Source organism: Cupressus sempervirens, chromosome 11 (assembly GCF_028749045.1).
Source record: "Cupressus sempervirens isolate cs-2001-9-10 chromosome 11, ASM2874904v1, whole genome shotgun sequence".
NCBI lineage: Eukaryota > Viridiplantae > Streptophyta > Pinopsida > Cupressales > Cupressaceae > Cupressus > Cupressus sempervirens.
This window is the reverse complement of record NC_143128.1, coordinates 710,876,590-710,889,300: the sequence shown is the minus strand read 5'-3', so window position 1 is coordinate 710,889,300 and position 12,711 is coordinate 710,876,590.

Sequence of the window (12,711 nt, the reverse complement as noted above, 5' to 3'; positions counted from 1 at the left end):
TGAAGGCCTGCAAATATTCCATCCACTTCAAGTGCCTGTTGCTCAACTTCTCCTGTGTGTTGATGTAGCTAAGAGCTTGATTATCTGTAAACACAACAAATTCTTTTGGCAACAAATAGTGTCTCCACTTCCTAAGACACTGGACTAAGGCATACAATTCTAGATCATAGGATGAGTATTTCTTCTTGGCCTCATTTAGCTTTTCACTATAGAAGGCTACTGGTCTACCTTCTTGACTCAACACCCCACCCACTGCTAGGCCACTTGCATCACATTCTAAGGTGAACAACTTTTCAAAGCTAGGCAATTTTAGGATGGGTTGAGTAGCTACTTGTTTTTTTAACATATCAAATGACTTTTCAGCCTCTAAAGTCCACCTAAACTTGGACTTGACTCCCCCCTTTATGGTATCAAGAAATGGTTCACAAATACCACTAAAGTTCCTAATGAACTTCCTATAAAATTGAGACAAACCGTGGAAACTTCTTACCTCACTAGATGTGGTAGGTGTAGGCCAACTTAGGATAGCAGCAACTTTCTCCTTGTCCATCTTAAAAGTTCCTTTAGACACCACAAAGCCTAGATACACCAACTCTTGCTTGAAGAAGTCACACTTCTCAAGGTTGATAGATAGCTTCTCCTCATGAAGCCTCTTCAAAACCACTTCTACATGCTTGACATGTTCCTCTTTGGTCTTGCTGTAGATGAGGATATCATCCAAATACACCACCACAAATCTGCCTGTGAAGTCTTTGAGCACTTCATTCATGAGCCTCATGAAGGTGCTAGGGGCATTGGAAAGACCAAATGGCATCACAAGCCATTCATAAAGACCATCAGTAGTCTTAAATGCTATCTTCCATTCATCTCCCTCCTTTATTCTAATTTGGTGATACCCACTTTTCAAGTCCAGCTTAGTGAAATACATAGCACCTCCTAGACAATCCATAAGGTCTTCAATTCTTGGAATAGGAAACCTATACCTAATTGTAATGTGGTTAATGGCCCTTGAGTCAGTACACAACCTCCATTTTCCTCCCTTCTTGGATGCCAAAACCACCGGGACTGCACAAGGGCTTATGCTCTTTTGGATCAAACCTTGGTCCATCAACTCTTGGACTTGTCTTGCCACTTCAAGGTTCTGATCTGGGGTTAACTTGTAGGCTGCCTTATTAGGTAGTGAGGCACCTAGAACAAAGTCAATTTGATGGCTGATAACTCTTCTTGGTGGTAGGGTAGCTGGTGTACCATCACTAACAATCTCCTTATACTTTACAAGCAACTCTTGTACCTCTGCTGGTAAAGGTTCTTGGACTGGCTTTTCTTTACTTGCAGCCTTTAGTATGACTGCAAATCCTTGGCTCTCCTCATGCTTGAGGTCTCTAATAAACTCTTTCTCTCCACATAGCAGCACATTAGGCACCTTGGACTGTGGTTCATCCCCTTCTAACAATGACTGAATTTTGAAGGTCTTGCTTCCTTTCTTAAATTTTATGGTATTTTCCTTGCCATCATAGACCACTTCCCTATCAAATTGCCAAGGTCTCCCTAGCAAAAGATGACAAGAATCCGTTGGCAAAATATCACATAATAAGCGGTCTTTATATCCTACAATTGAGAAGTCCACCCATGCTTGTTCATTCACTAGGATGCTTTGCCCTTTGTTAAGCCATGTGACTTTGTAAGGGTTGTCATGAGGTATCTTCTTCAGTTTGAGCTTTGTAACAGCCTCCTCTGATATTACATTATCAGTTGATCCAGAATCAACCACCACCTTGCATACTTTTCCTAGGATCTTGCACTTGATCCTAAACAATGCCCTTCTATGTCTAGGCTCATTAGAAGCTGGTTGCTTGATTAGCACCCTCCTAAACATGAGGTTCTCACCTTTTTTAGACTCAATATGGTCTATGTCAACATCCTTGCAACTTCTATTATCTTCTTGTGCATATGCTAGCCTTTTATCTTGGCTTGAGGAAGAGGGTTTGTCCGGGCACCTATAGGCAGGATGGCCTAGTTGACCACAATTGTAACACTTCATTGTTGCAAAGTAAGAGCTGCTCCTACCTCCTCTACCCCTACTTGATCCTCCTTGATTGCCTCTCCCTCTATTATAACCACCTCTTGAAGAGTGGTCAATAGTTTGCTCCATGGGTTTTCTTTCACTTTGGCTCTTTTGATCACTACCTTTGCCTTGGTAGCCTCCTCTTTGATTTTTCTGATTTCTGCCTTTGCCTCTATCTTTGAAGTTAGAATCTCCTTTCCTCTTGTTCTTTTCTTCTACCTTCAAAGCTAGCTGATGACATCTTTGGACAGTGGTAGGGGCCCATAAGCTAAGCTCCTCTTGAATGTTCCACTTCAAGCCACCAAGATACCTTGCCACCTTGAGTGACTCCTCTTCTTGCTTCTTGGATCTCAAACACAACCTCTGAAATTCTTCAGTGTAGGAGGTCACATCAAGATCTTTTTGCTTCAGTCCTTGCCTCTTTTTATGGAGTTGGATCTCAAAGTCTTCAGGTAGGAAGTTCTCCTTGATTTTGTTTGCCATAGCACTCCAATTTGCAATTGGATTCTTGCCCATGCTGACTCTTTCATCTTGTACATACTTCCACCATGTTAAGGCTGAGCCTCTAAGCCTTGACTTAGCAACCTTAACCTTCTGTGCCTCTGAGATACCCTCACACTCAAAGTGGTTCTCCATACCCTCTAACCAATCCATAACTGCATCAATATCCATCTTACCACTGAAAAGTGGCACTCCTTCCAAAGCTTTACCTCCTAAGGCTTTGATTGCCTTCAAGAAGGGCTCTTCTTGCAATATAGGATCAGGTTCAGGTACAATATCTTCCTCTGCTACCTTTTTACCATTCCCATCTTCTTCTTCATCTCTTTTCTTGGCTGCCTCTACAACTGCATCTAGTTTTTGCTTCACCTCTTCTAGTGCTTCTTCAAGAAGTTGATTTCTTTGCCCTTGCTCATCAACTTCTTTAGCTAACTCCACATTTGTCACCATCATGGATTCTCCTACTGATTCTTCAGCGGCTTCCAACATTAACTACCTTTCCCAAATCTTTAACTGGCTCTGATACCACTCTGATGTAACACCCCAACCTTGCTTCCAAACCCCAAGCTCTCTCCCAGGGCTACCTTAGGTCATTCACTAGACCCACTAGGGCTTCTTCACACCCTATAATTACTAGGACCTTTCTCAAGAGATCCTAATCCTTCAGTTGGGGGTACACCAACAAAGTAACATCAAATTTCTTACTAGCCGGCTCCAGTCCGCTATTAACCCTCAAGTCCATCTATAGCTCCAAGGGTACCAGTTCTTCATCTAGGGTTTTTTTAGACTCCTTCTAACATCCATGACCCTAAAAAATGCTGATTTCATAGGCACATTCAATCTACTAGGGAAGATACACCAAATTGCTCCAAAAAGGCTACTAGGAATTAGCCCTCCTAAATAGCTGGAAACAAGATTTCTTGAAAAACTTCTTAACAACCCTACAAAAAAATTATATTTTTGGATACCCTTTTTAGAGTACTTCAAGATTCTGTAATTTTCTAGCCTCCAAACTTTCCGTACAATGAAAGTACAATTTTAGGCCAAAAATGAGGATTTCAAGTGCTTTATCACTGTTGTGATGGAAAACCACCTTAGACACCTTTCCAAGACCTCTCCTTTGGAATGGAACAAGGTTAGACCTTCTCATTACTCTCTGTGTAGCTGAATTAAGGTATTTGTACACTCAATCCTCTCCATAACTCATTTTCCAATTGTGATTCCTAGCCAAGTTGCATTTGGCTTGCCTAGGGCATCACCTTAAAAATGCTTGCTGATGCTTTCAAGGGCCCTCCTTCTTGATACATAATGTACATGGATCCTAGTTCCAAATCCCAAAATACCAGAGGTTTCCAATTGTGGGAAGTGGCCCTAAGATCCCATTTTGTAAGTGCAGCCCTGTTCAGATCAACAACTTGCCAAGAACAAAAAGATTTTTCTACACTAATGCAAACGAATTAAAATGATCAAACCAACACTAAAAAAAGATTAAAAACAATATTTCAGAACTTTTCCAACACAAAAATCAGGCCATTCAATCCTCCTCTATTAAAAATGCCTTCAAATGCATAAAATCGGCAACAAAATACTTGCTCAATTCGTACAAAATGCAAAACCAACTTGTCCAACCCCCTGAAAATGGCTGTCCTCACATTTTTAAAGGCTCCTCCATCAGTTCCATAACTGTTCTAAACAGTTAGGATGTTCTAAACACACAAATGCCAAAAAGTTGCTTTTTGCAAGAAAATGTTGTCATGACAACATGACAACATTTCAGCAACTTTTGTTCTACATGGAGTTAGACCTCCAAATTTGGCACAAAAACAAAGTAGACATATAATATGCATAAAATGACTTCAAATAAACAATTCAAAGCCATTGGAACCTTTCTAGACCATTTTAGCCTTTTCCGGACCTAAGTCACCTAGTTGACAATAGTTGGCAACTTCTAGCAACTTGGTCACTTTGGGTCTTGCCAAGTCTCCTAAACACACCTAAGGACCACATAGGACCTATTATTAGAATAGTGATGTTGCTAGCATCACTACAAGCCAAAAATAAAGAAATACCTAGGTTTCACACTTAGCCTACCTAGGTGCTCTGCACCAAATGGTACCAAGCATAATCGAATGCTTGGGTATGTGTAGGATCATGGTGTGCCAAAAAGTGGCAATCTAAAAAGATTTATAGTTCTAAAATATCTCAAACCATTTCAGAATCTATTCCAACATTTTTCCAACCAACCCTGATATTAAATGAAAACAATTAATATCTTTATAAGGTATACTATATTTTTTGATACCAAACCTATATGGTCAACTTTAAAAACATCCTAAAAATGTGCTTTTGGCTTGTTTTTATGTGATTTTTACTTCAAACATGTAGCTGAGGACTTTTTTTTCATCAAATTTTGATGAAATGAAAAGAGTTTCTTAAGAATGTTCTTATCTTTCTATAAATGTAAGGTTTGTAAAATTACGAGTTTAGTAAGTAATTATTACTTATTTTCTAATGGAGTTATGTATAAAGTGCTGATTGAGACACTACTTGAAAAATAACTATAACTTTCAAATGATACAACATTTTTTAAATCCAAAAGATGCATCACATTCTATGTTTCTACTACTATAAGGAAAAAAAATGAAAAACTAAATTTTATAGAGTTTTGAATTAGTTAAGGTGGTCAGACACGAGATTTTATTATTATTTCAAAAATACTAAAGTCAAAAATTAATTTTTAATTATTTATTTAGAATAAAAATACCCAAAAATATGTGTTACATCTAGGCATGAGTCTACTTCTTATATCTAGAATATTATTAAAAGATATTATCAATTGATTTTGGTGAAGGTGGTTAGACATACATCTACTTCTTATTTTTATTCTAAATTTTTTGTAATATTGCATTAAAATTCAAAAATTTGACCAATCAATTTTTTTTTTGAGATAAGTCCTAGTAGTTTAGAAACTAGATTCAATTTTCTAGAGATTATTTTCTCTCAACTTTTTGCTATAAAGTTAATGACAAGTAGAAAATTGTACATCAAGTTGACATAACCCTGATTTTTTGATTTTTTATTGCCACTTAAGGGCATAGTTTAGTTGATCATGATCTTGCACATACCCACTTCCAAGTGGTTTTCTGTCCAAAAGATCCCAGTCATCATCTGACATAGATCCCTGATTCTTTATTTTTCCTTCCAACAGCTTCCATAAATCCTTTTGATAAAGATAGTCTTCCATTTGCATCTTCCATAGCTAAAAGTTCTGGCCATTAGACCTATCAACCCTTAGCTTACCATCATATGCCATTGCTCCCACTCCACCGTGAGACTCCTACTCAATCATGAGACTTTTCTATAGAGGATAACTAAAAAAATAACCTCGCTTTGATACCACTTGTTAGGATTATACGTTATATAGAAATAACAACTACATGCAAATATAACCAATAATAGAAGATAATAGATCACACAGAAAAGAACACAAGACACCAAAATTTAACATGGTTCACCCAATACCTAGGCTATGTCTACCAAACAACAAGTTCGATATTATTATGATCTAGTGATTACAACCTAATTACAATCTATAATCCCTTATGGCTTAATATTGCCGCAAGAACCAATTTTGCATCACCACACTGAAACAGTCCTTAACCCTAAGCCCTTTTATACAAGTATTTTTATGCCTATTTAGGGTTACAACATGTCAGCCATATATTGACCATACATTGGCCACAACATTAGCCATGGTCCAAATTTTTTTTAGGGTGCTGCCCCGAACCCCAAATAATTTATGAAGTATGTATAGTATTTCCTTGATTAGTCACCACAAACTCAAAGGCTATCAAATATTTTAGAAGAATAATGAGATCACCTAGAGAAACAAAAGAGACCTCTAGATAGGGATACAATAAGCACTTTTCATCTACTAAAAAAGGAGAATTATCAAAGAGTGGAGAACTAAGGAATTCAAAATCAAAAGGTAAACTAGCATGTCATCATTATAGTAAACCTAGTCACACAACTAATATTTGTAGACACAAGAATGACATACAAACTTCTAAATCTAAGCCTACTGGAAATGGTTCTAAATGAAAGAAGGCATGACATTAGGAACATGAATGTATATCAAAGAAATTTTGTTCATTCACTACATTCAAAGGACATTTCTGTAATTGTTAGAAATATGGACATAGAACTCATGAGTTTAGATTCAAGACAAATTCTAACTGGACACTTGAGAAACCAATACATGCACCAAGAAAAGGTAACTGCTACAATTATGATTATAATACATGGTATACTAGTCACTTTTATGAAGAGTAAAGACACATTTCAGAGGAAATTACAAGAAGTTGTTGAATGGAGAAGTAGTATGTTTCAATTCTCTCAGAAGAAGCCTAACAACTTAAGAGGACGAGATCATGGAGATGGAGGAATACATGCTGGGAAAAATAATTAAGAACTAGATGATTGAAATCCAGATAATATTGTAATGAATTGAAGGAGAAAGAGAAGAGTTAAGGAAATCATTGACAAAAATAAGAGAGATAGCAACACAGTGAAATGACACTCTATACAAGGAAGTAGATACATGAGGACTCCTTGACAGTGGAAAGACTAGTGATAATGGTAAAGAATTAACACAACTATTGGTTAAGAATGATTTATAGAGAAAAGAGCTAATAGAACTCTAGAGAGAACATGAAACTCAATTAGTATTACTATGTAAAGTAATAGAGAAAAAGAATAAAGTTGAAGAAGACAAAGTCATGGATGAAGAAGACAAATGAAATATGACAACTATACTTGAAGATAGATCATTTTAAGTATAGAAGATCACAAATAATCAGCTAGATATGATAAATGGAATGATAGTTGCTACTCAGGAAGAAAATAAAAAGGATTTGGTGATCATAAACCTAAGATCAAAATGAGCAACTAGGAAATGAGTTAATGAATGAAAAAGAACTTCTAGAAAGAATGAACAAACCAATGAGGCTATGAAATATGTTTAAAGACTTATGAGATCACCTAGTGATACAAAAGACATCTCTTGATTGGGATACAACAAGCACTTTTCATTTACTAAAGAAGGAGAATCATCAAAGAGTGGAGAACTAAGGAATGCAAAATTCAAAGGAAAACCTACATGTCATCATTGTGGTAAACCTAGTCACACAACTAATATTTGTAGATGCAAGAATGACATGTGAACTTCTAAACCTAAGTCTATTGGAAATTGTTTTGAATGAAAGAAGGCATGACATCAAGTACATGAATGTAGATCAAAGAAAAATGATTCATTCACTACATTCAAAGGAGATTTGTATAATTGTCAGAAATATGGACATAGAGCTCATGAGTGAAGTTTCAAGATAAATTTTAATTGGACACTTAAGAAACCAATAAGTGCACCAAGAAAAGGAAACTCCTATAATTAGGATTACAATGCATGGCATACTTCTCACAATTTTGAAGAGTATGGAACAATTTCAGAGGAAATTATAAGAAGTGGCTGAATGGAGAAGTAGTATGTTTCAGTTGTCTTAGAGTTGGACATATCAGTAAAAACTAAAAAACCATAGCACCAACACCTAGAAATGGAAATGTCAAAGCTGAGGTAAACTATACATAGAAAGAAATAGTGAAAGCTAGAAGAAGTGGAACACATAAAATTGAGATCACCCAATCCAATAGATCAGTGATCATAAGAAAAGATGCATTAAGAATAGATCCATAGAAAGGAAAGTAAAAGAGAATGATTTATTACATAGAATACCAAGCATAAATGATCTAGGCTATATTGATCGAATTGTAGCAGAGATCAAGTGATTGACTAAGTTGATATATTGACCAAATAATTTGGTAGTGGTTGAGTAAGGTAATGTCAATTGAGTGAGTATGGAAGCTGAGCTAGATGTCATACACCTACCAAGTTCAAGGATATTTATTGCAAACCTAGAATGAAAATTTAAGGGTATATATAAAATTTGAGCATTTATTCTAATTCACCAAGAGATTTCAGAGCTCAAAAGTGATTTCAAGGAAATTGAGGAAAATTTAGTGATGAAGAAAGAAAATTCTAGTAGAGCATTCAATTTTTTTTAATAATAGTAAGTCTTACTTCTAGTGCTGAGAAAATTATTTTTGAAGATTTTGTAGAGAGGTTTTATTTTTTGGAACCTTAGATAAAATAACATCATCAAAAAAATGTTGAAAGATAGCAATGAAATTTTTTTGAGGAATAACCAATGTCCTCCATCAGACTTCAAGAGCAATATAAATGTTGAGAATACTGAAGATGATATTGGCACGCTATCATCAATACCAACTAGAGTTTTAATTATTTAGGATGCAAGATCCTACTATCTATACAAAGTAGGAGAGATTAAATATTTTAAAATTAGGGCATCTTATGATAAGCTATGCAACAATGGAGTCTTGAAAGATAAAAATAAAATTCTTGATAAGAAAGGGCTTAATTCATGCCCTAGAATTCCCAAAGGTTTTCAAGGTTGAACGGATAACTATCATGCTCAATCGAATCCACAACATGAAGATATGGTTAGAAGGTGGAAAAATTAAAATTGACAAGGCAATAATACATCGAGTAACTAGTTACCCTACCTTGGTTCAACCCAAAAGCATATAAGTAGAGCAACAAAGAATGAAATTGAAAAATTAACCAAGGTAAAGTGGAATGGTAGAGAGATGGAAGTTGATGGGATTGAAGATCATGTGATTGAATTTTTAGTTCATGTGATAGCACACAAGTTTTACCAATCCAACATGTTGGCTCCTAATTTAATAGTGATTTCAACTACCTTTTATAATGAGAGAAAACCTAGGGATCAACTACAATTATTGGTATTTTGCAAATCATAACAAATGGACCAATTAAAAAGACATTAAAGTCTTCTCCACTTTGAACTCTGCAAAATATAGGTGGGTTTACCTCAAGAATTCAAATTTGTACTCTTCCAATTAAGATTTATAACACAAATTTTTGTAATAATAGATTTATAAGCCTTATCTCTTCTAATTTGATGATCATAAGATATGGTAACCAACTATTTTACCAAAACCCTAAGGCTTATTGAATCAAGTGCAGGCTAGCACTTTCAAGCTTAATTAAAGAAAATATAAAGATTGATTTATAATTATATTCTGCATCATGTAAACCATTCCACTTAGATTAACTCACAAGGATGGCCAATGCCTTATCCATTGGGCTATAACTAATAGAGATCAGACACCTGCGTATGATCCTATCTCAAAAATTTGTGTAAAGATTTATCTATATTCATGCCTAGATCTCATACTTATCATATCTTCACTTAAAACCATGGTGTTCTTTCACTTTGCATTAAGAATTTACATAATCCATTAGATTACTAGAGAAATCACACTGAAATATAATTCAAAGAGAATTATAACTAAAATTCAATAAAATTTTCTATCAAAATTTCAAAGAAAAAAATAAAGACAAGAGAAGAGACAAGATTTGGAATGAAATCAACTATCGGTATTTATATTCATTCACTTTGAAGTGTATGCAATTTAGTGATTATCTCTATAAAAAATAACTCAAAAGACCAACAATTGTAACTTAGTATTCAATTTTGGAATTGATTTATAGTTTGTATGGACTGCCTTAGAATTTACATATGCTCATGTAATAAAATAAATTTGTGCCATCATCTAGCTTTGGGAACTCACTTATATTGTGTGATGCAACAAGCTATGAGCATAGAGGGAAAAAGGACAATTGCCCTCAGAAAAAAAATGTCACTATTGTAGAAAAGACAAAATTTGGTATTCATTTACCTTTTGCACTAGAATGGATTTCTCATTGATTCTTTTTTGGAGGGGCCAATTTTGTTGTAGCAAATTCTTGTTGATCTGCTGCATTTGATGATTGGCCTTGCTGGGTTTGTTGCTCTCTAGGTTGTGGGACCACTTGACTCATACGTGATGTATCATGCTCTAATATTTGGATGTTAAATTTTTTTTTTTCCTCTTTTGTGAGCTCATTAGTTTGAGTGGCCATGCCCACTATTACAGTTGGTTTATATTTTTCTCTTTCATCTATCTAAACTGCTATATCAACTAACTACAATTCTTTTGTGGAAATTGATTTGTTCACATTTTTTCTCTCAACTTCCAATTGTAACAACTATGTTTCTGGTGAATAATCAGCTATCTACTTGTTAAAAAGTGCATCGTCAGGCCAATTGAAGCTAAATGTTTCTTGTTCTTTCTTCAGGACATCTTTTCCCTTTCTCCTTATCTCACCAAAATCTTGCTTGAAAGAATAAAATAATAGTTGTACCTAAACAAATTCCTAAATAGTTCTAACAAACCATATGTATTTTTCATAGTTTACCTCTTCATTAAGCTTGATGCTCATCAATTCATTTAATTCCTTCACCCATTCCTCTTTTTCTTTTATTTGACCTATACCTTTGAGTGCATGTGGAAAGAGATAAATTCTTTTACCTAGATACTTCAAGAAGAAATTATTTATCCTTCTCTACAAGAAATTTCTCTTACGATCAAAATCTAATAAGTCATTAGCCTAGTCAAAAGTTCTTTCAACCTATGCATTAGAAAAATTAATGACATGATAATCAAGGGTTGTGATGACATCATCCCTACTAATCCATTTGTTTAGAATTGGCCTTAAGATTTCCTCATTATGTATTAATTCATTACATATCTCTACTAATTTTGATAATTATAAATAAAATGAGGTCCAACCTACCCTATCTACTAGATAAAAAATGTATCTCTTACCCTATTTTCATGTTTGACATCCAATTCCACATGTAGTGACCAGATTTTTGCTTTTTCTTCTTCAAGCTCCTCAACTCAATAAAGTTTTTTTTCTTAGGGAGTACTTGGGATTTCTATAATTAGAATGGTATTAAAAGGTGGTATTTGGGGAGGGGGAACAATTCTAAGTCGGCAATATTTTTTATCTACCTTTCTTTTACCAAACTGTTTCTCCAATTATGCAATCTTGCTTTCCAATTGGTAGATCTTCCTCCCTCTTTCTTCATATGCCTCCAAAAAAATTTCAAAATTTTCAATTAGTTCCAATTTTTTTTTTTCATCTTCAATTTCTACCACCACACCAAAGTTAGCTATTTCTTTATTTATTAGAGCCACTTTTTCACTATCTACTTCTTCAACTTTGTAGACCATGAGACTACTTGTATGCTCAAAATCTGAGACCTCCTAAATTATGGTCTTGTCTCTCTTTTGAATGGACCACATGACTAAAGATTTATGGTCATCACTATATTTGACCCCTTTTTAGGCTTGCAAAACCTAATCTTTAGTTTTAAATTTGGTCTCCTTTTCCTTCCTAACTACATCAAAGACCATTGCATTAGCAATGTCCTATTTAGGAAGTACCATGATTCCTGAGTCCTTTAATAATTTCCTCCCTCCCTCAAGGGTTATCTGTCCAAAATCTTCCATGAGATTGGCTTTAACCTCCTCTTCAATATCAGAGTCCTTCTTATTAGGTCTCTCTATCTTGATATTATGACACCTTGCCTCAAGATTGCCTACATTATTTCTCCATAAAAATTGAACGAATGCTCTTAACTAGAAAAAGCTTTCATCATCCAAAAATTTCTTGGATGCCTATTCCACCACAAGGAAAAATTCTCTTCCTTTAAAATTCCACATATCAAGAGCTAATGATGGCATGTGGGGATATGTAGGCACTCCTTCCTCTATCTCTACTATGGTTATGACAATACTCTCTTGGCTACCCATCTATTTTAATTTCTCCCTCAAGGAATATTTATTATCAATATGGATAGGGGTTTGTGAAGGATAATATTCCTCAATTCTAGATGAGAATCCTTGTTCTAAATTTTTCTTCTTTGTAGTTGGTGCAACAAGTAGACTTTGTAAAAGTTGTCTCTTGTAGAGAGGTACATGTTGTACACTTCTTGCCACAGCATACCCAACCCTTTTCTATAGTGTTTACTAGCCTAGGTTTATGATTGCTTTGCTAGCTGACCTTTTTTCTACCTAAATAGCTTGGTCTAGATAGGCTTGAGCTAGAATTATTTTCTTCTCAATTAAGGTTTGCATAAATCTATCTAAATTGTTCATAAGCA